The sequence below is a fragment of the Myotis daubentonii genome, chromosome 2, assembly GCF_963259705.1.
Source record: "Myotis daubentonii chromosome 2, mMyoDau2.1, whole genome shotgun sequence".
Classification (NCBI taxonomy): domain Eukaryota; kingdom Metazoa; phylum Chordata; class Mammalia; order Chiroptera; family Vespertilionidae; genus Myotis; species Myotis daubentonii.
This window is the reverse complement of record NC_081841.1, coordinates 6350919-6374880: the sequence shown is the minus strand read 5'-3', so window position 1 is coordinate 6374880 and position 23962 is coordinate 6350919. Positions and strand designations below refer to the sequence as shown.

The 23962-nt window shown below is 57.6% G+C and overlaps 1 protein-coding gene across 4 annotated transcripts in view; it reads left to right on the top strand.

Moving 5' to 3' along the window:
• The window catches only part of MGAT3 (beta-1,4-mannosyl-glycoprotein 4-beta-N-acetylglucosaminyltransferase), a 33657-nt gene that overhangs the window by 1362 nt on the left and 8333 nt on the right, over positions 1 to 23962 (top strand). Inside the window, exon 1 of one of the 4 annotated variants that reach the window (XM_059681487.1) lies at positions 11029 to 11304. The exons of 1 other annotated variant lie outside the window; for it this stretch is intronic. The gene's annotated coding sequence lies outside the window, so the exon portion shown is untranslated. Of the gene's footprint in view, positions 1 to 11028; positions 11305 to 13379; positions 13404 to 20918; positions 21092 to 23962 lie in introns of those variants that run through there. 2 more of the 4 variants (XM_059681488.1, XM_059681486.1) reach the window with 2 other exon arrangements.

Genomic DNA, 23962 nt, shown 5'->3' with positions numbered 1-23962 from the left:
TGTGGGCAGGAACACTACCCCAGGGAGACCCCTCCATGGTCCCCCAGAACTGGCGCTGTCCACATCCCCATAGCGCTCTCTTTCACTCCTGGGACGCCAGTCGGGATCTGCCTGGATGGGGGAGTTATGGGCTCTGGTGTGTCACCTCCAGGGGCAGTTACTAAAGATCCGGGCATGGGGCCAAGCTGAGGATGGAGGGAAGAGCGAGACGACTCCTCCCCCACCCCCAGCTGGCAATTCTGTGGAGTCATCAATGCTTCCCAGTGCTGGGGACAGAGCGCAGGGTCCTGGGAAAGTTGGAAAGAGGGGCTGCCAGCACAAGGGGGAGAGCGAACTTGCTGGAAGAGATGATAACAGGAAGCTGGAGGAGTTCGATCACTGGATGGAGAACGTGGGAAGGGCATTCCGGCTGAGGGAATGGCATGAGCAAAGGCTTAGAGATGTGAGTGGCTGGTGTGTGTGGAGAGATGGAGGTGGGGGTGGTCAAGCTCTGCAAGTGGCCAGAAGGAGCCGAGGCCGGGGAGGAGGGCCAGGTGGGGAGGAGCCCGGGCCGCACCTGTTAGGAGTGCTCTCAGCGAGGCAGGAATGAGACAAACACTCGAGACTGGGTGGCCAAGGCAGAGTGACTTCTGGGGAAGGGTGCTCCCGCCAGCTGGAACCCATGGGCAGAAGCACACCCAACGGGAAGTCCGCTCGCTGGGGTTTTATTTCCTCACCCGGGGTCTGCCCTGCCCCGCCCCTCACTCTGAACTCTCACCTGATTAGTCAGGGTTCAGAGCTCGGATTCCCATTATTGCGCGATTGGCTAGTTCAGAGGAAGGGGAAGGTCAGGCAGGACCTAAGATGGCAACCCCCCCTGAGAGCCTGAAGGTCATACCAAGATCGCAGAACCTCCGATGGCGGCGAGCTCCTTTCTTGGACAGAAGAGATGGCTGGGTCACTCTCACACCTGGCGCTGGAACTCTGTCCCGATGGCCGAGGGCGATGCTGGCTGGCTCCGCGCCCCCTTCTGAGGGTCTGCCCTGCTGCGGCCAGGGCTGCCCCACCTTCCCTGGGGATCCCTGCTCTGTGGTTGTGGGACCAGCTTTCTGAGTCTCATTGTCCACGTCTGTCACACGCGGAGAGCCTTCCACGCGACGATGCGCCTGGCACCTGAGAAGCAGCTCGGGAAATGACCGGCTGCTGCGATGGTATTTTTACCTGTAAAACGAGGACATCGATGCCAGCTGGCAGGCCAGGCTCACGTCACCGGGTGGTGGTGAGGATCATGTGGGGCTGGATGTGACAGAGGGAGCCAGAGGCTGGGGGCGCTGAGTGCACGTCCTCCTTCTGGGAGGAGAGGAGAGAGCAGTGAGGAGCGGCTGGGGGCAGGGGAGTCCTCACAGACCGCCACCACCTTCTGGCCCCCAGCCATGGCATTCAAGGGACCCTGCTGTGCTCTCCAAGGCCAAAGCCTCTTTGTTCCCCTTTCTGCTTGGCGCACCCCCTCCCAGCCAGCTCTAGTCCACCACGTGGGGACCAGGGCTCCTTTCCAGAAGTTTCTTCAGACATTCGGGTCAACAAACACGATGTCCTCCTGTGAGGGGCACTGTGCCAGGCGGCCAGGTGGAGAGGATGCAGGCTGTGCCCTCAGGCTGTTAGAATCCAGTTGGGCAGCAGATACCACTGGGCGCCCACAGTGTGCCCAGCCCCGTGCTGTCTGCTGAGGGGCAGAGGGAGAGTCGCAGTCGTTGCGCCAGGGGCGGTCAGGCGCGGAGGATGGAGATGGCTCCCAGACCCAGGGGCCCCGCTTCAGTCCTAGCCCTCCCACTCATTGTGGTGACGGTGACAAGTAACCCCGCCTCTTCCTGTCGTTTCCTTGTCTGTACAATGGGGACGGCACACACTATTGCTACTTGAACAGCTCGGTTCAGTTTCTGGTGGGTGTTCACTACTCCTTCTAGAATGAATCTACTCCCACCCCTCCCCCCTGAGACTGCCCAGCCTGCCCCAGTGCATGTGTAGTCTACATCCCTGTTGTCTCCTCCTTCTGTCTGTGAGTCCCCATAGGCAGGGGCCTGCCTTTCTGGGTCCGTGGCTTGGGCAGGGGCAGTGGTACGCTGGCAGCTGGCTCTCTGATGAGCAGTGTTGGCCCATCTCTGTGGTGTAAATCCTCCCGGCAGAGTCCGTTTCAAGCTGCCAACAGCTTAACGATCTCTTAATGGCATCAGGTACAGGCTAGCTTCAGCAGCCGGCATTTAGTAGGTGCTTAATAAATGATGGGTGAACAAGAAGGAGAGGCCTCAGGCACCGTCGGTCAGATGGATTTGGGGAGCTGCCAGCCATGCTGTACTGGAGAAGGGCGTTCAGGGGTTGGCATTAGGCAGGCGGAGGGTGGGGCCAGGGACCGCCCCGAATAAGTACCCAAAGGGGGGCTGAGAGCGGAGGGAATGGAGGGCTGGTGTCTTCCTTTCCCGGGGCTCCACACCTCTAACCCCGCCTCACTCCTGCATTAGCCCCTTCTGCCAGGAACTCCCCTTGAGCTTGGCCTGGCCTTGGGGCTTGCACAGAATGGCCTTGCTGGGCCCCAAGCTTTAGCTTAACAGAGCTCTGACATGTGGTCCAGAGAGGTCCCAAGACTCAACTTCTTTTCCTTCGCTTTTGCTGTTCCCTCTACCTGAGTGTCTCTTCCATCTGAGGCAGGATAGTAAGAAGCTGGGAAATGTTCTTGGCAAGTAGAATAATGGGGAAATGGAGACAGATAGAGGGACACCTGGCCAAGCACTTTACAGCCAGATACAGACGGTAGCCTCCCTAGAGAGAACATCGAGGCCTCAGCTGTATTTCCGCTCCAGGCCCAGAAAAGCCGCAAAGCCAGGTGGGTGATGCCAGGCCCAGCTGCAATGACTAATGACCCCCTGCCCTGGCACTGACCAATCAGTAGAAACCACGATCTTGAAAGTCACAACTGGAAAACGGAAGAATATTCTGCTGAGAACTCCCCTAGAGTTCCCATCTGCAAGGGGGAGATAAAAGCCCTGGCCAGTGTGGCTCAGCTAGTTGGGCATTTTCTGTGCACCAAGAGGTGGCTGGTTCGAATCCAGTCAGGGCACTTGCCCGGGTTGCGGGCTTGATCTCTGGCAGGGGGCATGCAGGAGGCAGCACTCTCACATTGATGTTTCTCTCTCTGTCCCTCTCCCTCTCGCTCTCAAAATCAATAAACTATTCTTTCTTAAAAAAGAGATACAAACCTCAAAGCAAAGGACCCAGAAGACCCAGGGCATGCTCTCCCTCCCTCCTGGGAGCAAACTCATGCCTTTCTCTTTTCCTCCTTCCCCCACAGACACGCATCTCCTAAACTCTACGGGACCCCACAAGCTCACAACTAGGGGAGCAAAGGGCAGCAGCAGCTCTAACCCTGTCTCCAGGGCCCCCTTTTCTCTGACTTCCCAGTGAGCTGAAGCAGCCCAGCCTAGGCTCTCCTGTTGCTTCTTCTATGCTAAGCCCTTCCTTGTTTTGGGGAGCTGCCTGCCTTCCCCATACTGGGGATCGAGCCTGTAACCTGGGCATGTGCCCCGACCAGGAATCAAACCTCAACCTCCTGGTTCATAAATTGGTGCTCAACCACTGAGCCCCGCCAGCTGGGCCATAAAAATATTAATAAGTGCCCTGGCCAGTTTGGCTCAGTGGATAGAGCATCAGCCTGTGGACTGAAGGGTCCCAGGTTCAATTCTGGTCAAGGGCACATGCCCAGGTTGTGGGCTGGATCCCTGGTAGGGGGCATGCAGGAGATAGCCGATCAGTGATTCTCTCTCATCCTTGATGTTTCTATCTCTCTCCCTTTCCCTTCCTCTCTAAAATCAATAAATATATGTTAAAAAATATTAATAAAGCCCTGACTGGTTTGGCTCAGTGGGTAGAGCGTCGGCCTGCGGACTGAAACGTCCCAGGTTCGATTCCGGTCAAGGGCATGTACCTTAGTTGCGGGCACATCCCCAGTAGGAGGTGTGCAGGAGGCAGCTGATCGATGTTTCTCTCTCATCAATGTTTCTATCTCTCTCTCTTCCTCTCTGTAAAAAATCAAAATATATTTTAAAAATATATTAATAAATAACTTTATTGCATCTCTACAGCAACCCATGACAAAGGCACCATGATAGTCCTCTTTGCAGATGGGAAAGTTGAGGCACAGTGTCTTGTTAGCGCTGACCCATCCTGCCCGTCTGAGCTTGAGCATCACTCGTGTAGGGAAGCTGTGTGAGTCCTGATCGCTGTGGGCCCACAGAGCAACCTCCTGTATCCGTACCTGCTTGTTATCACACGGTTCCCGCTAGAGTCCAGCGGTTCCCAACCTTCCTGATGCCGCGACCCTTTAATACAGCTCCTCTTGTTGTGGTGACCCCCAACCATAAAATTATGTTTGTTGCTACTTCATAACTGTAATGTTGCTACTGTTATGAATCATAATGTAAATATCTGATATGCAGGATGTATTTAGGCGACCCCTGTGAAAGGGTCGTTTGACCCCCAAAGGGGTCGCGACCCACAGGTTGAGAACCGCTGCACAAGACCAAGCATGTCAAACTCAAAGGCTAACACGGGCCGAATAAACAAGGTTTACATGTATGTGGCTGCAAAAAAAACAAAAGCTTCAATTTTCATAGAAACGTAGGTTTATTTCAATAGAGACAGGCTGAATACAAAGGGCTAAAATAAGTGAGCCATCATTAACATAAAATAATAGAACATTTTAATAAAAATTAATGTTTTTTTCTTGAACATTAACTTACCAGACACTGAATAATTGCACAAATTAATAAGCGCAACACAGATAAACCTATTTTTCTTGTTCTCCAAAAGCGAAATATTCCTGTTGTGCACACCAAACAAGTCAGTACAAGACTAATGACGTGGCCACCGGCTGCTAAAATATTTGCTGCTAGTATTAGTGGCGACAAATGGTGCGCCTGCGCGTAAGGTGCATAAGGGAAATGAATGCAACACGATTATAGTAATCAGTCATTAGCTGACATCGTAGTTCGTTATTAATAATTATGTATAACAGGATACTGTAATCATTAAGTTACGAAATTTTTATTAAAACGTTTCTTTTGTTTGTTTTAAATATATTTTATTGATTTTTCACAGAGAGGAAGGGAGAGGGATAGAGAGCTAGAAACATCGATGGGAGAGAAACATTGATCAGCCTCCTCCCACCGGGAATGCGCCCGCAACCAAGGTACATGCCCTTGGCCGGAACCGAACCTGGGACCTTTCAGTCTGCAGGCTGACGCTCTATCCACTGAGCCAAACCTGCTAGGGCTAAAACATTTCTTACATACCGCTGTATTGGCTGGGCTGCAAAAAATATTCATTGTGGGCCGCGAGTTTGACATGCTTGCCCTGGACTGAGTTCCACAGACCTGCAGGAGCTCAAATGAGTGGATGAATGATTCTCAGCCCGAGCGAGCAGCCCTGCTCTTCTGTCCATTCCTCCTCTTTCTCCACCCCCGATGGAGGAGACGGACCCTTCAGAGGGCAGCCTCAGGGCTATGGCGGGATGGTCACAGGGATCCTGCTTGTCCCCACCTCCCAGAAGGGGAAAGAGGTTTCTGGAGGGGCTGAGAGTCTCCCTCCAGCGGGAAGCAGGCCGGGTGGAGGGCTAGTGGAGCACCCTCCTGTGGCCTAGAAGGGACCCGCAGGGGGCCAAGGCCTTGCCCATAATCCAGGAGGTTAACAGGGTCCCTGAAATGGAAATTTCCCTGTTGGAATGGAAATTTCTCACTTATTTTCAGAAGTTAACAGGGTCCCTGGAAATCAAAATTCCTCACTTATTTTGAACTTTTCTCTAAAAATAAAATTAGAACAATAGGAATCATGTACACACCTAATTACTTTGTTATTTTAGGAATTTAGAGCTTTTTGGCTCCAGACTTTGGTTCCCACTGAAATGGAAATGCCTGGGGGTGTGGGTGGGCCAGGGTTAGGGCCAGGCCTGGATGCTGGAGCTGGCTGACACTGGGGCCTCAGGGCCTGACCTCCAGCTGCCCTTTTGGGCAGGCCTCCCAGTGCGTCCCAGAGGGAGCAGAGTCTGAGCAGTGGGGGCAGCGGCAGGCTCCCGGATTCTGGTTGACAGAGGCCCATGATAGATGACTTTGCAGCCTGTTCTCCCCTCCTCAACATCCCAGTCATCATAACACGCTGCTGTTTAGTGAGCGCTTATTATGTGCTAGTTGCTGGGCCAAGCACTTTGCCTTCATTATCCCATAGAGTTACCCTAATTTCCGGGGACGTAGGTACTATTATTTATTTATCCCTCTTTGGCAGTTTGAGGGGACCTGGGCCCAGGGCTCAGGGCTGGGAATGGTAGGGCTGGGATTGTCACCAGCCTGTGGGAACCCAGACAGGGCTGCCTATCTAGGTCCCCTCGGTCACCCAGAGGGGACCACTCTGAGGCTTAGAACGAAACAGCTGCCTCACCGTGTCCTGGCCTCCAGGTCACCCTCCTCCAGGCCCTGGTGTCACTCCAGTCTCCCCATAGTCCTGGGGCCCTGCCCCTGGAAGCCTTGCTCAGCCTCACCTGGGCGGCTTGAGGACAGTATCTATTTTCCAGGCCTCCCCCCCGCAACATAGGAGGGAGGGTGGGAGCCCAGTTTTTTAGATGCTGCCCTGGGGATTTAGAGGCCTGTGGGCTCCAAGAACCACTGCCTGGCCCCATGGAGTCCAGACTGCCTTATGAGACCTCCTGCCCTTGGGTCCAGATCTCATGACTCAGCCCTGCCTGTGTTCTGGGCCTCTGCTCCCCCGAACCCCTAGCTCTGCACACACCATGATGACCCCCCACCTGCTACCCCTGTTGCCTGTTTCCAGGAGCACCTGCTGCTCCGCGGGCCCCCTGATGCTCTGGGTAAGTCCCTAGTGGCTGCCCTCCTGCTGCCTGTGCGGATCGCGGCTGGTGAATGATGGTGCGGGGGAAGGGGAGCAAGGAGAGCTGCCGATGGCGGGAAGGGTGGGCTCCCGGGCTGGGCACACGAGCACATGCGGGGGCTGGCACCGTGCCTGACGCAGAAAGCATTCGATCCACGTTTCCTGCGTGTTCGTTGAGTGGTGATTGTGGGAGTGGCGGGTGAGGGCCACTTCCGGAAGCAGGGCCGTGTGGCTGGTTTAGGTGAAAGACTGAAGAGGCGCCTTCCCCACAAGATGCTGTTTTGCGTGATTTCATTTCAGTGTTTCGGGGGCCGTGGGCAGTGGTGCCCAAGCAACCCCCATCCCATCGTGTGGAAACTGAGTCCCCGACAGCGAAGGTGACTTGCCAGGGTCACACAGCCCGGAGGTGGGTCTTCGGGTCGGAGTCTGCTCGGCTGGCTCAGCGTGAATGAGCCTGCGTGGCACCCGCAGATCAGAAAGCAGCTTCACACCCATCGTCCCCCTCGGTCCTCACGTGGCCCGGAGGCGTGGCCCTCCCCTTGCACCTGTGCCCGTGTCCCTGCTCAGAAGACCCGCCCCCGAGGGCGCACCGCATCTGTAGGGGCGGAGGTGAGGGGAGAGCTTCAGCCCAGGCTGGTGGGAGGCATCACGGGGCCAGTGGGGGCAGAGCCAGGCCTGAGCGCACAGTGTGGCCGCATCTGGTCCTCGGGAGAGCCCAGGACAGTCTCTGGTCTCTAAGCTGAGGCCCACAGAGTGTGGGTGACTGGTCCGAGGTAACAGCCTGTCGCCCCAGGTGAGGACCAGGGAGTGTGCGCTGTGCCATGCCTGGAGGTCAGGGACACCTGCAGGTGGGTTTGGCTCCACAGAATGACCACCGTGAGAGTCACTAACCAACGGGACTGGCCCTGAAGGGCACCCAGGCAGACGCCCTCCTACAGATGCCCAGGGACCAGGCCTCCTCAGGCTGTCAGAAGTGTTCGGGGCCACAGGTCGTGGCCTTTTGGCCATGACTGGGGGGGCATGTGACTGAACCCCGGGTTGCTGCCTGTAGCACTGGCATGTGGGGTGGGGCGATGCACCAGCACCCCCATCCGCACCAGAAGTCCAGGCACTGGCTTTCCCCTCGGGCCTTTGCAGGTGCTGTTCCTCTGTCCGGAATGCCCTCCCCCTCCACTCCTGGCTTGTCCCAAAGGTTCCTCCAGGAGTCATGCCTGATTCCCATCCCCAGGGGATGTGAGAACCTGCGGGAAAGGCAGGTCTGATGAGGGCCTGGTGGGACATGCCGGTGCAGTCAGGGAAAGGACTGGGCCGGGGGACTCGGGTGGTCACTCAGGCGTCCATAGAGCTTACTGTGCCATCCCTTCTGGCTGGGTGACAAAGGGATGGAGTCTGGGCAAGACCCAGGGGCCTCCTGGGAGGTTCTCAGAAGCAGCTGTAAGGTGCAGCCCAGCCCAAGAGACTGTCCCCTCAACTCAGAGAGGGGCCCGGCTGGGAGCCTTGAGGCCACAGGGCCAGCTGAAGCCACCCCTTTCACAAAGGGAACATTGAGGCCTGGGCACTTGGGACTGACCCACAGTGTCACGGAGTGTGGCCGTGGGTCCCCTTTGCGTGTGTAGGCGGGGAGCCCGGCTGCGCTCCGCAAACCCCCCCCCCCCCCCCCATCCCAAGCTGCAGCCGTTCTCAGCGGGATCCAGGTCAGGTCTGTGGAGGGGATGGAAGGAGCCGGAAAGAGCGAAGTCCCAGGGCTCAGGTCGGCACTTTGGTCCTCAGTGGACATCGCTCCTTAGAGAAAGTGTGTGCACCCAAAAGCTGGCAGAGAATCCATGTTGATAATCCATTCCAGCAAAAAGGCAAGACTGGGGAAAAAATCTGTGAGCGCTTAGGCCAAAACGTTAGCCTGAGAGGTGGCCGGCTGGTGCGTGATATTGTCCTGTTTCTTTCACTGTGATGGCCAGATTTTCTAGAATGTCTGATACACTTTTATAACCAAAAGGATGAAGTTATATTTTATTTTATTAAATATATTTTTAATTGACTTTTTTACAGAGAGGAAGGGAGGGATAGCGAGTTAGAAACATGGATGAGAGAGAAACATCGATTCAGCTGCCTCTTGCACGCCCCCTACTGGGGATGTGCCCGCAACCCAGGTACATGCCCTTGACTGGAATCGAACCTGGGACCCTTGAGTCCGCAGGCCGACGCTCTATCCACTGAGCCAAACCAGCTAGGGTTGACATTTTATTTATTTATTTATTTATTGAAGTTATATTTTAAAGGAGAGAGTTAAGAAAGATGCTCTGAGAACAGCCCGCTCACCATTTGTCCGATTCTGGGGTCACCCTGGTGCTGGGCCTCACCCGTGGGCGTTGTGTAGCCCCCGGCACATCCCCCAGAGCAGGGGCGCCTGCTGCAACAGCTTGCGTGTCAGTTGCCTGTCTCTCGTTCCCGGAAATTGGGTCAGTGGGTGTCCAGCCCTGGGGCTACTGGGATGCAGTTCTGCCTGAATTCAGTCCAAACCTCTGACCTCCTCCCTCTGGCGCTGCTCTGGCCTTTGCTCCTCTTCCCCCTGCACCCCGCATTCCAGCCTGGGGACCGTTAGTGTTCTCTGCACACGGTCCTCTTTGCCCACCTCTGGCCTTCGCTGTGCCAGGCCCTCTCCCTGGAAAGCCAGCCCCCCGCCTGGTGTTGGTGTTGCCGTCCTCGGGGGAAGCCATTCCCGCCCCTCCCAGCCAGCGGTGGCCCCGGGGCTCTGAGCTTTGGTGAGCAAGTCACTCTCGTGGTCTCCGCTGAGCCGGCCCCACTGGTGCCTGACCTTGGAAGTCATGTTCCCTCCCCAAGCCTTGGTTTCCTCACCTGGGAAGTGGGCCGTGGGGCGGAGCTGAGATGGAGCACAGACTGGGGAAGGGGCACTGCTGTGGAAGCCCAGGCCCTCCCAGGAGGTTGCTGAGACGAGGACCCTGGCCACCCCGCTCCTGGACCTCACGGGGGGATGGCTTTGTCGCTGCTGGCTCCTTCTCCCTCTCCTTCCCACAGTCGGTGGGACTGGGACGTTCGAGCCCTCGGGGCCTGTGTGGGAGCACTGGATGCAGCAGGTGGCAAGGACTAAGTAATTAACGGAGCCGGTGCACATGGGTGGCTCCCATGATGTTAAGGAGCGGGGGCCCAGCGCCGGAGCCCTGCGTGGAGTTCCTGCTATGTGGCGAGGGCCACATGAGTGTCCCCAGTGGAGACAGTCAGGTCCTCACCCCGGGGGCTGCTGTCCTTGCAGGCAGGGGTGGGCAGACAGTAACTGGGGAGGGAAAGAGAAAGGGGTCATTGTTCCAGCTCCGTGGAGGCTCGCCAGGTGCCCAGAGCGCGGAGCCGACCAGCTGTGCACCTGCCCCATCCAGACCGCGCCCCGTCGGAGGCTGATGGTGGCGCTCAGGTTCCCAGATCCCGGAGCCGCAGGCTCGGCAGGTGCAGCTCGTTACCGCCCCATATCCTTTTGTGGACCCTGTCCATGGGTCTTGCCAGCCTCCCTTTATGTCTGAGCAAACAGGCTGGGAGAGGGTCAGGTTCTTGCTTGGGGTCCCAGAGCCAGATTGCAAGGTCATTCCTGCACTCAGCAGTGACTTGCTGAGAACCTACTGTGTGCCTGGCGCACAGCCATCCGCTGCTATGGGGAGGAACCTAACCCATTAGTAGCCGGGGCCTCATTTTCCATTCCCTTCCTTCCCCTACCTCCTCCTGGCCATCCCCCGCCATGTTGCTCAGAGGACTCCGAAGGCTGGAGTCATTTCATTCCCTTCTCCATCCCCCCCCCCCCCACACACACACACACTGGAAGGGACCCTGGGAATTGATGGAGCTGAGCCAGCTCATGGGAGGGTGCGAGCCCCCCCCCCCCACACACACACACACACTGGAAGGGACCCTGGGAATTGATGGAGCTGAGCCAGCTCATCAGAGGGTGCGAGCCCATGTCACACTGCAGGTCACACTTTTCGAAGCCCCAGACCAGGCCTGAGAGGCAGCAGCATTTACTGAAAGGTGCAGGTGTGTGGATTTGGGGGAGAGTCATTTATTCATTCAACAAACAGGTTGACACCTCCTTTGTGTCAGGCTGGAGCAGCCCAGGCAACTTGGGCAGCGCAGCCTCCGTGGGGGGTGGGGGGTGCTGGGGGTGCAGGCCAGGGTCTCTCCAAAGCAGGGCCAGGGAGCCCTGGAGGACGTGCAGGCCAGCTGACCCCCCCTGAGACGGGCATGGGACAAGGGTGTAAGATTATGCACCGACTTGGAGCCTCCTGGAGGATTTGGACTTTGTTCTGAGGAATGAGTTGCAGGGTGGGAGGGGCAGCGGCAGATATGGCTGTTACTTGGCTCGTGGGGATGAGGCTGTGAGGCCCCTGTGCCGTCCAGGTGAGCGCCGGTGGTGGTGCAGCCAGCATGGGACAGTGGCACTGGGAGGGGGGGTTTGAAATGTATAGGACATGGACCCGATGGGGCTAGGTGAGAGGTGTGCGGGGTCATCGAGGCGGAGATTCCTGGCGTGTGCGGCTGGGTGGGTGGTCACATCGCTGATGTGGCCCAGAAAGGGGAATGCTGGGAACTCCCAACGTCGTCCCGCGTCGCTGGGTGTCGGCTCAGGTCACGGGCCATCAGCCGAGGTGGTTGGAACAATCTGAGCGAGGTCTTCGTGCCTCGTTTAGCAGCGGAGGGTCCCAGGCAGGATGGAAACCCGCTAGAGTGCAGGCCCCAGCCCGCCCTGTGGCCTGGCCCAGCCCTCCCCCCCCCCCTCCCTTAGCCCAGCTGACACTCAGTCCACAGGTGTTTCCACCACCTGCCGCCCCACACACAAGGGGAAGTGCCCAGGGGAGCTCCACGTCAACCAGCTTTGGCCTCCACTTTGCATGGGGGCGCCCCCCACGCCGAGGCCCCAGGATGCAATGCCTGGAACCCAGCTTTCCAGCCTTAGTTGGGTTCTGTGGCTCTGTGCTGGGGAAGGCCCCCTGAGGACAGAGGAGGGGTGGGGTGTGCCCTCCCCTCCCTCCCCCGCCTCAGGCCTTCTGGGTTGGAGACTTCCGCACTGAAGTGGCCCTTTGTATATTGTCCCTGCAGGACAGGCAGCCTGGAGGGAGGGGCTGGCACTGCCGGGGCTGCCGGGGGCGGATGGAGCTGATCTCAATGGGACTAGGAGACCCCTGCTAGGCGTGGGCACGCACTGGCCAGGCCTGCTGCCCCCCCCCACCCCAGACCAGACGATATTTGTCACTCAGAATCTGTCACCAGCTCCGCTGTCACCCGGCAGCTGTTGATGGAGCGCTGTGCCCAGGACAGGCGTTGTCGGGGGGTGTGGGCAGCGGTGACCAGTAACCAAGGCCCACAGTGACCCTGCTCTCCAGTTGTTGACATTCCGAGCCAGCAGGGTGTGGGTGGGGGAGACAGACAGCTTCCACAGCGAGGGGTGCTGTGGAGCAGATGGCCTGGGAGGGGACAGTCGCAGCAGCTGGCTGGTCAGGAAGGCCTCTCTGAGGAGGTGGCTGACATGGGGAGATCTGAGGGAAGGGCATTCTAGGTGGAGGGAACAGCCAGTGCGAGGACCCTGAGACAGGAGGACCTGGGGTGTGGGAGGGACAGAAAGGCAGGGACTGTGGCTGGAGCAGAGTGGGCGGGAGGTGAGGTCAGCAGAGAGGCAGGGGCCAGCTTGGCAGGGCCTGTGGACCCAGAGAGAAGTCTGAATTTCACTCTGAGTGTGCGGGGCCAGAGGAAAACGGGGGTCCGAGGGGGTGTCGCACAGGGGAGACATGGCCTGATGAGAACTTGGCGGTGACAGACTTTGTGGGGCCCAGGGGCCAATGACAATGCAGGGCCTCTTGTTCAAAACTTAAGAATTTCAAGATGGAATTTTAAAAAAGGAGGAGGCAGGAGGGAGGCCAGTGAGGAGGAGGATCGGGGTGAGTCGTTGGGACCGTTTTCGAGGGAGGTGACGACAGACCTTCCCGTGAGTGCCCCAAACAGGGTGAGGCGTGGAGGGGGCGCATGAGTCTCAGCTCGGAGGCCTGGTCTGTGTCAAGACTCTTTGGACGTGACCTCATTTCACAGGAGGGGCTGGTCGGTCCCACGCTGCAGCTGGGAACTCTGGGGCCCGGGGATATCAAGTGACCTGATCACACGGCTGAGGAGGGGCAGGCAGGATTTGAATCCAGCTCCCCGTGACTCCATATTCCAGGGAGCTGTGGTCCCAACACGGTGCCCCGCCCCCTTCGCCTCCTGAGAGGTTGGGCCTGGGGGCATCTTGCACAGCCTGGGCCCAGAAATGAGTTTCCGCTCCTGTCCGGACAGGAAGCACCCAGCTCGGGCCTCACTGGCCTCGCTTTTCCTTCTAGTGAGCCTGGGAGGCGTGGGCATCCTGATCTCCATCCCACAGACGTGGAAACTGAGGCCGGATAGAGCTGGTCTCGGCCCCCGGCCCCCTGGGCTTGTCTGCTTGCTGCCTTCTCTTCCCTGGACAGGGCGGGGTGAGCTGCTGGGCCTGGAGGCCCAGGGTTTGGGAGGTATCGGGCCTCTGGGTTCTGTAAGGGTGTGAGGAGCCTGCATGGGGCACGGCTTGGCCAACATTTATCCAAGGACTGGGTCCTCCTTTCTCTAATCAGCAGGTCTGTTAATGTTTTATTCTTTGCTCAGTTAATTATTATGTATTATAGGCGTGTGCTGCTCCTCCAGGTTTATGTCTTTACCCCTTGGCTTGACCCCCACCTCGGCTGGACTCTGATCTCTCTCTTCCTCCTTTCTCCTTCCTCCCGGCATTCCACCTGCCCCTGCCCTCCCAACAGTCGGTCCCAGCCAGGCTCTCCCTACAGAGATGGCCAGGCCCCTGAGCCGTTGGGGAGCGCCCCCGCGCCTGGCATTCTCAGCTGTCCTCGGGCCTCCGCTCCCCTACTTGGTGACCGTTGTCCCATCTGACAGATGGAGACACTGAGGCACAGAGGACAGTGTTCGCTGCACGTTCACCTCTGGCATTCACCGCACGGCCAGCTCAGGGGCAGGACTGGGGCACTCACGGCCTTCAGGGCAAGAGGGGCCGATGGGAAGCTTCTCTCCAGGCTGGTGGGGGCTCCTGAGCAGCTGGGGTGGAGGGCAGCCCCCGCCAGGGGAGGCAAGGGCTGAGCTGGGTGTGAAGGAGGAAGAAGGAGACCCTGACCTAGGGGACAGCGCATTTAAAGGCCCTAAATGCACCCCCACACCCCGCCAGCAGCATGCAAGCTCGCAGCTCCACCGCCCCACCCCTTCTGAGCCAGGTAATGTCTTCACCCCCTAGAGGAGCCTGGGGAGGGCAGTTCCCACCCGGGAATGAATGGCTTGCTGAAGTGGGCTGGAGCATCGTGCCAGGCAGTGCAGGAGCTGTTTGAGGGTCTCCTGGGCCCCCCAGTTTCCAGGATCAGCCACACACAGCCCAGTCTCTGCTCCCACTCCCTGGGAGCCCCCGCCCCACAGGCTGCTGAGCTCAGCCCCCGTGCAGGAGGGCGGTCAGGATCCAGGCCCCACTGCTGGAGTTTGTGTCAAGCTCTTGGTGTTCCTCGCGCCTGTTTCCGTCTGTGTCCTGAAAATGTCCAGGAGCCCCCTTGAGTGAGAGCACAGTTCAGGGTGACCTTCTGCCCAGAGAGGGAGGTGGGCACCGGCGGGCTCTCACCTGTGGACGGAAACCTCAAGCGTTCCCTCCCCCTGAGCAGCCGCCCTGGCACCATGCCTCTCGCTGCCGCTTGCTTACCCTTTTGTACGGACAGAAGCCCGGAGAGGTTAGGTGACTAGGCAGGGAGAGGGAGCTGGCGCCGGGCCAGGCCGAGGTCCGGTCCTCACGTAGCCAGTAGCCAGTAGCCACCTCGTTGCTGCCTGCGCTGCGCTTGGGGGGCAGGGGCAGCCTCCAGGGAAGAGACAGCTGCCAAAGAGCCATAAAGGCCAGGCACAAGGTGGAGCTCAGCAAAGCAGCTGGGATAGGACATGGCCTCACCTGTGACCCGGACCTGGGGCTTGAGGCAGGTACCAACCAGGTCAGGGGAGGGAAGGGGTCCAGGGAGAATCCAGGTGGGGCAAAGAAGGGTGAAGTGTAGGGAGCAGGAAGCCCCAGGCCGGGGGACCAATACCCCACTGCCACTTCCAGGGCAAGCCAGGAGCGGGCCAGGCTGGTCATGGACTCTCAGTGACTCTGGTGTGCGGGCACAGTTAGAGAAGGGAGCTAGAGCCCTTAGAGCGCCTGCAGAGGGCGGCTCAGGGTAGGCTCAGACATGCCTCCTCCCTTCTTGGAGGTGTGATGTTGGGTGTCCCAGCCCATGCAGCCAGGCCCCAGTGGCTGGAGGTCAGGCCAGGCAAGCAGGAAGCCACAGAAACCGCCAGGGTGGTGGCTGCAGCCAGGGTGGGACTGTCCCTGCCTCCTGTTCCCAGCCAGCAGGGCTGGGGGAACTCACAGAGCAGGAGGTGGATTGAAGGTGTGGGTGGGACAGCCCTGGGCGGGGTGGGCTGGGGGTGGTGTGCAGCCCAGGCGGGGGTTGGGGGGGCAGCCCGGGGCGGGGGTGGTGGCTGCAGCCAGGGTGGGACTGTCCCTGCCTCCTGTTCCCAGCCAGCAGGGCTGGGGGAACTCACAGAGCGGGAGGTGGATTGAAGGTGTGGGCGGGGGTAGCCCGCGGTGGGGTCTGCAGTGCGGAGCAGGAGCCTCCTGAAGTCCAGGCCTCACCTCAGGGGTCCCCCACTTTCTAGAGCACCTGATCCCTTCAGTTACTGGAGATGCAGCAGCACAGGGTGATGGGTGATATGTTTCCGTTTGGAATCCGTGGGGGATGGGAGGGAACCTGGGCGTAGTGAGGCCTGGTTGTAAGTCACTGCAGCACAGCCCTGTGAAGAGGGGAGCCTGCGCAGAGGGGTGCGGGGTCTCCCCGTGGGCTCTCCACTGGCTCCTGAGGGGACCGGGCAAGGCTTGAGGCAGCAGCCTGAAGTCCTGAGTGAGGACCCGCAGCGGTGGTGTGTGGGTGTGAGTCCTGCTGCTGGCAGCTGGGCCTCAGCCCGCGCCCTCACTGCGCGCCGCTGTGAGGATAATGCAGTCAGGCGGGTGCACACCGCGTCTGGCCCGGGAGCACGAGTAAGTGCAGCTGCCGAGAAGGGATGCTGGCAGAGGCACCGTCTCCTGGGAGGAATGTTCCGGGCCCACGGCTCCCCAGCCTGCCCAGCTAGAGGGTTTGCCTGCAGTGGGATTACAGACCCAAGAGGGTGGCTACTGAGATGGGGTGGTCAGGCTTGTGCCCAAGCAGCCCCTGAGGCGTGGGGAGTATCCCTTGCCACCCTATGTGCCCCTCACCAGACTCAGGACCCCCCGACTTTGCTGCACGGCACTGGGGTTCTCAACACACAGGCCTCTGTGCCCTTGGCCTGCTCTCCACTCGCCGCAGTTGCTCCTGCTGGACCTTGGGTCTTGGCTGAAATGTCCTCTCCTTGGAGGCCCTTCCTGACACCCAGCATCCTCTGTCCCTCCACTGGCTGAGCTGCATGGGACCCACCCACCCATCTTGCTGCACTCCCTGCTGCACCCCAGTGCCAAGCCCAGAGCTGATCTCCCTCTCCACCCACCCACCCACGCACAGAGCCCTATCAGTTCTCACTCTGCTGGTCTGCGACATCAGGGGCCCCCAGGGCTGTGTCCCTCCTCCCGCCCCCTCCCTCCAGCATCTAGTACAGGGGTGGGCAAACTTTTTGACTCGAGGGCCACAATGGGTTCTTAAACTGGACCGGAGGGCCGGAACAAAAGCATGGATGGAGTGTTTGTGTGAACTAATATAAATTCAAAGTAAACATCATTACATAAAAGGGTATGGTCTTTTTTTTTTTTTTTTTAGTTTTATTCATTTCAAACGGGCCTCGAGGGCCATAGTTTACCCACGGCTGATTCTAGTATCTACTGAGCATCTCAGCATCAGCTCCCTGTCCCCACCCCTGCCATGTCCGGGGCTGCTGTGCCCTGGCTGCCTCCTGCCCCCAGCACCGCAGCTGGGCTCCAGGGCCCTCCTCTCAGCCTCTCCCACTGCCGCCTCCACGTGCTGCCTCCCCACTGCCCTGCCTCCCTTCTCCCCAGTTCTTTCTAAACCTACTCTGTCCAGTTGGGTAGCCACTAGCTGCATGTGCCTATTAAAACTAACATTTTATTTAAATTATACGTTTCTTTATTGTTGACAACATTACAGATGTCCCCCATTTCCCTGTCCCCCTTGTCCTCCTCCACCCAGCCCCTGCTCACCCCAGGCCTCTCCCACACTATTGTCCATGTCCATGGGTTATGCATATATGTTTGGTTAACCTCTCCCTTCCTCCCCTCCCCTCTCAGATGTTAATCTTTCATGCATCCATGCCCCTGCTTCAATTTTGCTTGTCAGTGTATTTTGTTCATTAGATTCCACATATAAGTGAGATCATGTGATACTTGTCTTTCTTTCTCTGGCTTATTCTGCTTAGAATAATACTCTCCAGGCCCCTCCATGCTGTCTCAAAGGATAAGAAGTCCCTCTTTTTACAGCAGCGTAGTATTCCATGTGTAAATGACCCACAGCCTTTTAATCCACTCATCTGCTGTTGGGCACTTGGGCTGTTTCCAGATCTTAGCTGCTGTAAATTGTGCTGCTGTGAACATAGGGGTGCGTGTACTCTTCCTGATTGGTGTTTTGGGATTCTTAGACTATATGCCCAGAAGTGGAATCGCTGGGTCAAACAGCAGTTCCATTTTTTTTTATTTTTTGAGGAAACTCATACTGTTCTCCACAGTGGCTGCACCAGTCTGCATTTCCACCAGCAGTGCACGAGGGTTCCCTTTTCTCCACATCCTTGCCAGCACTGTTGTTTGATTTGTTTTTTTTTTTGTTTGTTTGTTTTTAAATATATATTTTATTGATTCTTTACAGAGAGGAAGGGAGAGGGACAGAGAGTTAGAAATATCGATGAGAGAGAAACATCGACCAGCTGCCTCCTGCACACCCCCCACTGGGGATGTGCCTGCAACCAAGGTACATGCCCTTGACCGGAATCGAACCTGGGACCTTTCAGTCCGCAGGCCAATGCTCTATCCACTGAGCCAAACCGGTTTGGCATTGTTTGATTTGTTGATGGTAGCCATTCAGTGAGGTGATGCCTCATTGTTGTTTTCATTTGCATCTCTCTGATTAGTGAGGAGCATTTTTTATGTCCATCGGCCATCTGTATGTCCTTTCCAGAGAAATGTCTATTCTGGAGAAGTATTTATTCAGGTCCTTTGCTTCAGTTTCCCCAGTCAATTTATTTATTACTTTTTTTTATTTGAGAGAGAGAGGAAGGGACAGTGAGAAACGTTGATTTGTTGTTCCACTTAGATATGCATTCATTGGTTGATTCTTGTATGTGTCCTGATCGAGGATCAAATCCGCAACCTTAGTGTATTGGGTTGATGTTCTACCAGTGGTCGGTAAACTCATTAGTCAACAGAGCCAAATATCAACAGTACGATTGAAATTTCTTTTGAGAGCCAAATTTTTTAAACTTAAACTATATAGGTAGGTACATTGTTATTAACTTAATTAGGGTACTCCTAAGGCTTAGGAAGAGCCACACTCACGGGGCCAAAGAGCCGCATGTGGCTCGCAAGCCGCAGTTTGCCGACCACGGTTCTAACCAACTGAGCTCCCCGGCTAGGGCACACCAGTCCATTCAAGTGCTCAGTAGCCACATGTGGCCGGTGGTGGTGGGTTGGCCACCACAGGCCTGGAGGTTTCCACCATCAGAGCGCATGTCATCAGATAGCTGTGCAAACTAACAGATTCGTCATCCTCACGCCCAGCCTGATGCTGTTGCCCTGCTCAGAGCCTCAGTGGCCGGCGACAGGCCAGCCTCACCTGCATCCTGCCCCAGCCCCGCTAAGTGGAAGCTGTGTGGGCCTCCAGCCCTGGAGAGCAGTGGTTTCTACAGGTGGTCAGAGAAACGCTCTGCAAGTTGCTTTACCCTCTGAGCCTCGGTTTCCTCGTCTGTAAAGTATGGATAATAATTCCTACCTCCAAGGATGGTTGTGAGGGTCAAGTCTGTATGAAGCCCAGCCAACAGCTGGCACATATTTAAGCATGCAGTGGTGGTGCCCGTCACATTAACATGAACAAGGCGAGGTGGGGGCAGATCGGGAAGCCAGCTCACAACAGCTGAGAGCCCCAGTGCTGAGCACAGCCGTCCTGTTGGCTGGAACCTGAGGATGAGTAATCTGTTGAGCCTACAGTCCTGTCCATAGGACGTTTTGGGGTAGTGGAACTGTTCTGTATGTCCACTGCCCACTGGCCTCTGGGGACCAGAAGCTGGTGTCCTGGGTGAGCCCGTGACCAGTGGGGAAAGGGGAAGAGGCCCCAAGGAGCAAGGGCAGGTCCCAGCCTTGGGAATCAACCTTCCCAGGCACGGGCTCGCCCTCTGTGGCAGCTGGCGGGAGCTGCGGTTGGGTGGAGAGATTTGGAGGAAGGAGAGGGGCAGGGGCAGGGGCTGGTTGTAGAGCAGGGCGAGAGGTGGTTCACCCTGGAGAGGGCTTCTGGGCTTGGGCGCTGGCCTGAGCATTCCGCCAGCCCAGACCCTTGTGCCCAGGCACGCTGGAATGCTGGTGGCATGGGTGCCCTGTCTTCCTCCAGTACTGCCTGGCTGGTCCGAGAACTGGTTCCCGGTGCAGCTCTGCCTCTCCCTCTGGGCCTCGCTTTCCTTTCCCCTCTGCAGCTGGGACAGCCGCTGCCTTGTGGTGAACAGGGTTTGCCAGGACTCTGGTCACCTGGAACAGATGGAGCTCCTGGCCAGGGCTGGTCCCATGAGGCCACTCCCTCACTCGGGAATGCCTGGGGAAGCAGAATTCCTGGGGCCCGGGGGTCCTCGTATAGCAGACCCTCCCTCAGCCAGGCCATTCGTGTTTGTCCTAGGGCAGGACCCCAACACCTGCAGTCACACTGTCTCCGTTTCCATCTGTTTCATTCCCACTAGTCCTGTGTGGCTAAGCAAGTACCTTAACCTCCGCAAGCCTGTGTTTTCTCATCTACAAAATGGAGACATACGGACGTTCCTCCAGGATTGGTCCCTGAACCGGCTTCTAACTTCTCTCCAGCCCTCATAGCTGCAATGCCCAGCACACAGCGAGGCCTCAGTGAATGCCCACCAGTGGCCTCAGGAAATGCCCACCGGTGGCCTCAGTAAATGCCCACTGGTGGCCTCAGGAAATGCCCACCTGTGGCCTCAGGAAATGCCCACCGGTGGCCTCAGGAAATGCCCACCGGTGGCCTCAGGAAATGCCCACCGGTGGCCTGGGTAATGTGCTGGCTGGAGAGCAACCCCTGCGTGTAGGTTTGACTTAGGAGCCCTGCCTGATGGAGGCGGGCCGAAGGAATGAATAGGATGATGAGAGGTGAGGAAATAAACAGCACCGGTTCGTGCATCTGCCCAGAACCCCGGAATCTGTCCTGTTCTGAGCCACCCCCTCTGCTCCTCTCCGTGTGGAGCCATGGACCCTCGTGTTGGAAGGACCCTCAGTCCCTGAGACGAAGGGAAAATAGAAGTCACGACGCTGCCTTCTGATCCGGAGCCGCCGACTTCCCCGCTTGATCCTAAGGAAGGACCCGGAAGCAATAGCAGGAGCCCCGGGAGGCAGGTTCAGGCGCCAGGAGGACTCTGGCAGCCCAAGGGCTCGGAAGGAGCGCCTCTCAGGATTGGACAGACAGAAGCCAGGGGGCACTTGGCAGGGACACTGGCCTGGGCAAAGGCTGGACAATATTCTTACTTGAGGGCCCTTCAGACCCTGGGAGAGGAGTCTGACCCCTCCGTGGGGCTCCAGACACCCCAGGTTCTGGCCTCAGGTTTGGATGAGTCACTGAGAAATGCCCGGGAAGGTGGTGGGTGCCAGTTGGTGGTGAGGAGCCCTACAACTTGCCTAGTCCTTTCACAGAGCTGCCAGGAACCAGGCCTGGCGTGTTCAGTCGGGTCGTCTCCTTTTGCTCATCTGGCAGGAAACCCAAATGGAAGGAAAGAAACAGGCATTCTAGAGCATCTACCAAGTGCCAAGCTCCATGCAGGTGTTTTGACACCTAGGCTCATCCAGATCACCCACAGGACTGTGGGGAGAGGATGATATCTTCATTTGAAGACAGGCTCAGAGAGGCGAAGTAACTTGCTTGAGGACACACAGCTCGTAAGTTACAGCACTGGGACTCACACCAAATCCTCCTGACTTTGAGGAACACTGGAAGCCAAGATTTACTGAGCACCTACTGTGTGCACAGGCCCCGTTACTAGTCCGTGGCCTGGATTAACCAATTTGATCCTCACAGTAACCCTGAGACGGGGAGTGCTATACCCCCATTTTATTCAGAGGGGAACTGAGCATAGAGAGGTGGAGTGACTTGCAAGGTCAGAGACAGTGTTCGGATCCGACACTAACCACGGGCCTACTCTGTCTTGGGCGCTGCTGGGCGGCAGAGTTGGCTGCAGCGAGGCACCTCCTGCCTCCCTCAGGTCACGTGGGCAGGACAGGTGGGGTGGCAGGTGAGCACAGGGAGTGGGCTTCAGCTCAAAGTCAAGATGCCCTCAAGCAGATGAGCTCTAGGAGCGGCGGTGAGGGCCCATCCGCAGTGCCCCAGGGTGGGGGGTTTCGATGGGCACGTTCCTGCCCAGGAGTGGAGACCGAGGGGGTGGGCTGGTCTCTGAGATGTTCCCCTATTGACAGTGCCCTGAGCACCTACCAGGGCTTGGACCTGTCCCTGCAGGACAGGCCACAGGGCCCCCTCTCCCAGCTGGAGGAGTTGAGTGCCCAAGGCAGTCCCAGAGATGAGGACACCAGGCCTCAGGTTCCCCAGGCAGGTGAGGAAGGGGCCAGGAGTTGGCCCACAGGGGACATGGCCATGAGCTGCTGAACCACAAAGGAGGCCGCCTCAGGGCACCCCCAGGACTGAGCTAGGACCCTGGTCAGCGCAGGCGAGCTCAGGACCATGGATAGCACCCCCGTGGCAGCTGTCAGGGTTGTCTGCACTGGAGGCTGCTGCCCGCCTGGCCAGCTCGACCCGTCACAGCCTCAGCCTCCAGGGAGCACCTGTCTCCTCTCACCAGGGCCCCCACTGGACTCAGCCTGAGCCCCACCCTGCATCATACTGTGCCGTGGGGTTTAGGCTCATCTGCTCCCCCCTCACTCCATCAGTCTTCCAAGCGGAGCCAACGGGAGCAGTGGGAAGAGGAGGGAAGGAAGAAAATCCGCCCAGACCCAGCTGCCCCCGGGTGGGCACAGCCACGGCGGGCTGTGAGGCTGCGAGTCGGCACAGGAGGCGGCGGCCCAGGGTGGGCTGGTCCTGCTGCCATCCTGGGTCAGGGTCAGCATCAGCCTCCCTCCTCCATGATTATCTGGCCACCAGGAAGCACCTGGCCCATCCCCACCACCTTCAGCCCCTCCACCCCCTCAGATAGGAGACCCAGCCCCTGGGGCTGGGGGAAACTCACGGATTATGTGGGGGTCCCTCTACGGACCTTTGCCCGGCTGCTCCTCCCCTGCCCAGGCTCTCTGCTCTCTGCCAGGCTGGGCAGCAGCCAGAGGAGCTAAAGCTCATTGACCCTCGGGGTGTGCGCGGCACTTTACGTGATGATTACCGAGCCCTTGTATAGTTGAGAAAGGGAGGCACAGGGAAGTTTTCAGCCCACCCGAGGCCACACAGGAAGCGGCAGAGCCGGGATTGGGGCCGGGCAGCCTGGTTCCAGAATGGGCGCATAGAAGCGGCGGGGTGCTTTTGAGGAGGCGAGGGTCTATCCTGCCGCCGGGAGACAGACATCAGGGGAGATGACACTGGGTTGTCTTCCTTCGTCACCAGTGGACACTTCGTAGGACCCCGTCGCCCACTTGGGTTGAAGTTGGCAGATGGAAGGGGCTCAGGACAGCTTTCCCACTGGATTAAATCCCACTGTTAACCCCACAGAATCGAGTCTGACCCTTAGGGATTGTGTGACACTGAGCAAGTTAGAGCATCTCTCCAGCCTCAGTCTCCTCATCTGTGAAATGGGATGACAGCGGTACCTGCGTCGTGCTGGGAGGATTCAGTGAGGTTGTGTGTAGAACGTGCTCAGGACAGCAGCTGGGCTGTGCCAGTGACGGTTAGCTCTACGGTTCCGCCTGATGTTTCTCCGTGAAGCTGCTGGCCAGGCCCAGGCTGGCTCCATGGCCACCTGCGCTGGGGAGGGGCACCGTCTCGGCTGTAAGGAGGGACACAGGCACTGGCTTGGGAACGTGACTTATGTGCAAGTCTTGAGCATCTACTTAGTGTCATTGGGGAAAGTCTCATCAGCTTTCTTTTTTCTTTTTTTAAAATATATTTTATTGATTTTTTACAGTGAGGAAGGGAGAGGGAGAGTTAGAAACATCGATGAGAGAGGAACATCAATCAGCTGCCTCCTGCACACCCCCCACTGGGGATGTGCCCGTAACCAAGGAACATGCCCTTGACTGGAATCGAACCCGGGACCCTTTGGTCCGCAGGCCGACGCTCTATCCACTGAGCCAAACCGGTCAGGGCTCACCGGCTTTCTGAGCCTCAGTTTCCCCATCTGTGGAAACAAAGCCCTTACAATGACCTTCCAGCGTGGTTGAGACTTGGTGAGACCCTAGTTCCCAATGCTTATTTGTTTATTCATTTCCTACTTATCTGCCTCTCAGTCAAGAAATGTATCGAAGCCGTGGCCAGTGTTGGTAAGTGGTTAGAGCATCAGCCTGCACACCAAAGGGTCTTGAGTTCAACTCCTGGTCAAGGGCACATACCTGGGTTTTGGGTTTGTTCCCCGCCCTCAGTAGGGTGCATGCGGAAGGCAACCAATCATTGTGTCTCTCTCACATCAATGTTTCTCTCTCTCTCTTCCCTTCTCCCCCCTTCCTTCCATTTTCTCTAAAAATCAATGGAAAAAAATATCCTCGGGTGAGAATTTTAAAAAACTTATCTGAAACACTTATTAAAACACATGAAGATAAGATAAAAAGCAATCAGGCCAGGAAGAATAAGAGTTTAAAAAATACGGCCCTGACCGGTGT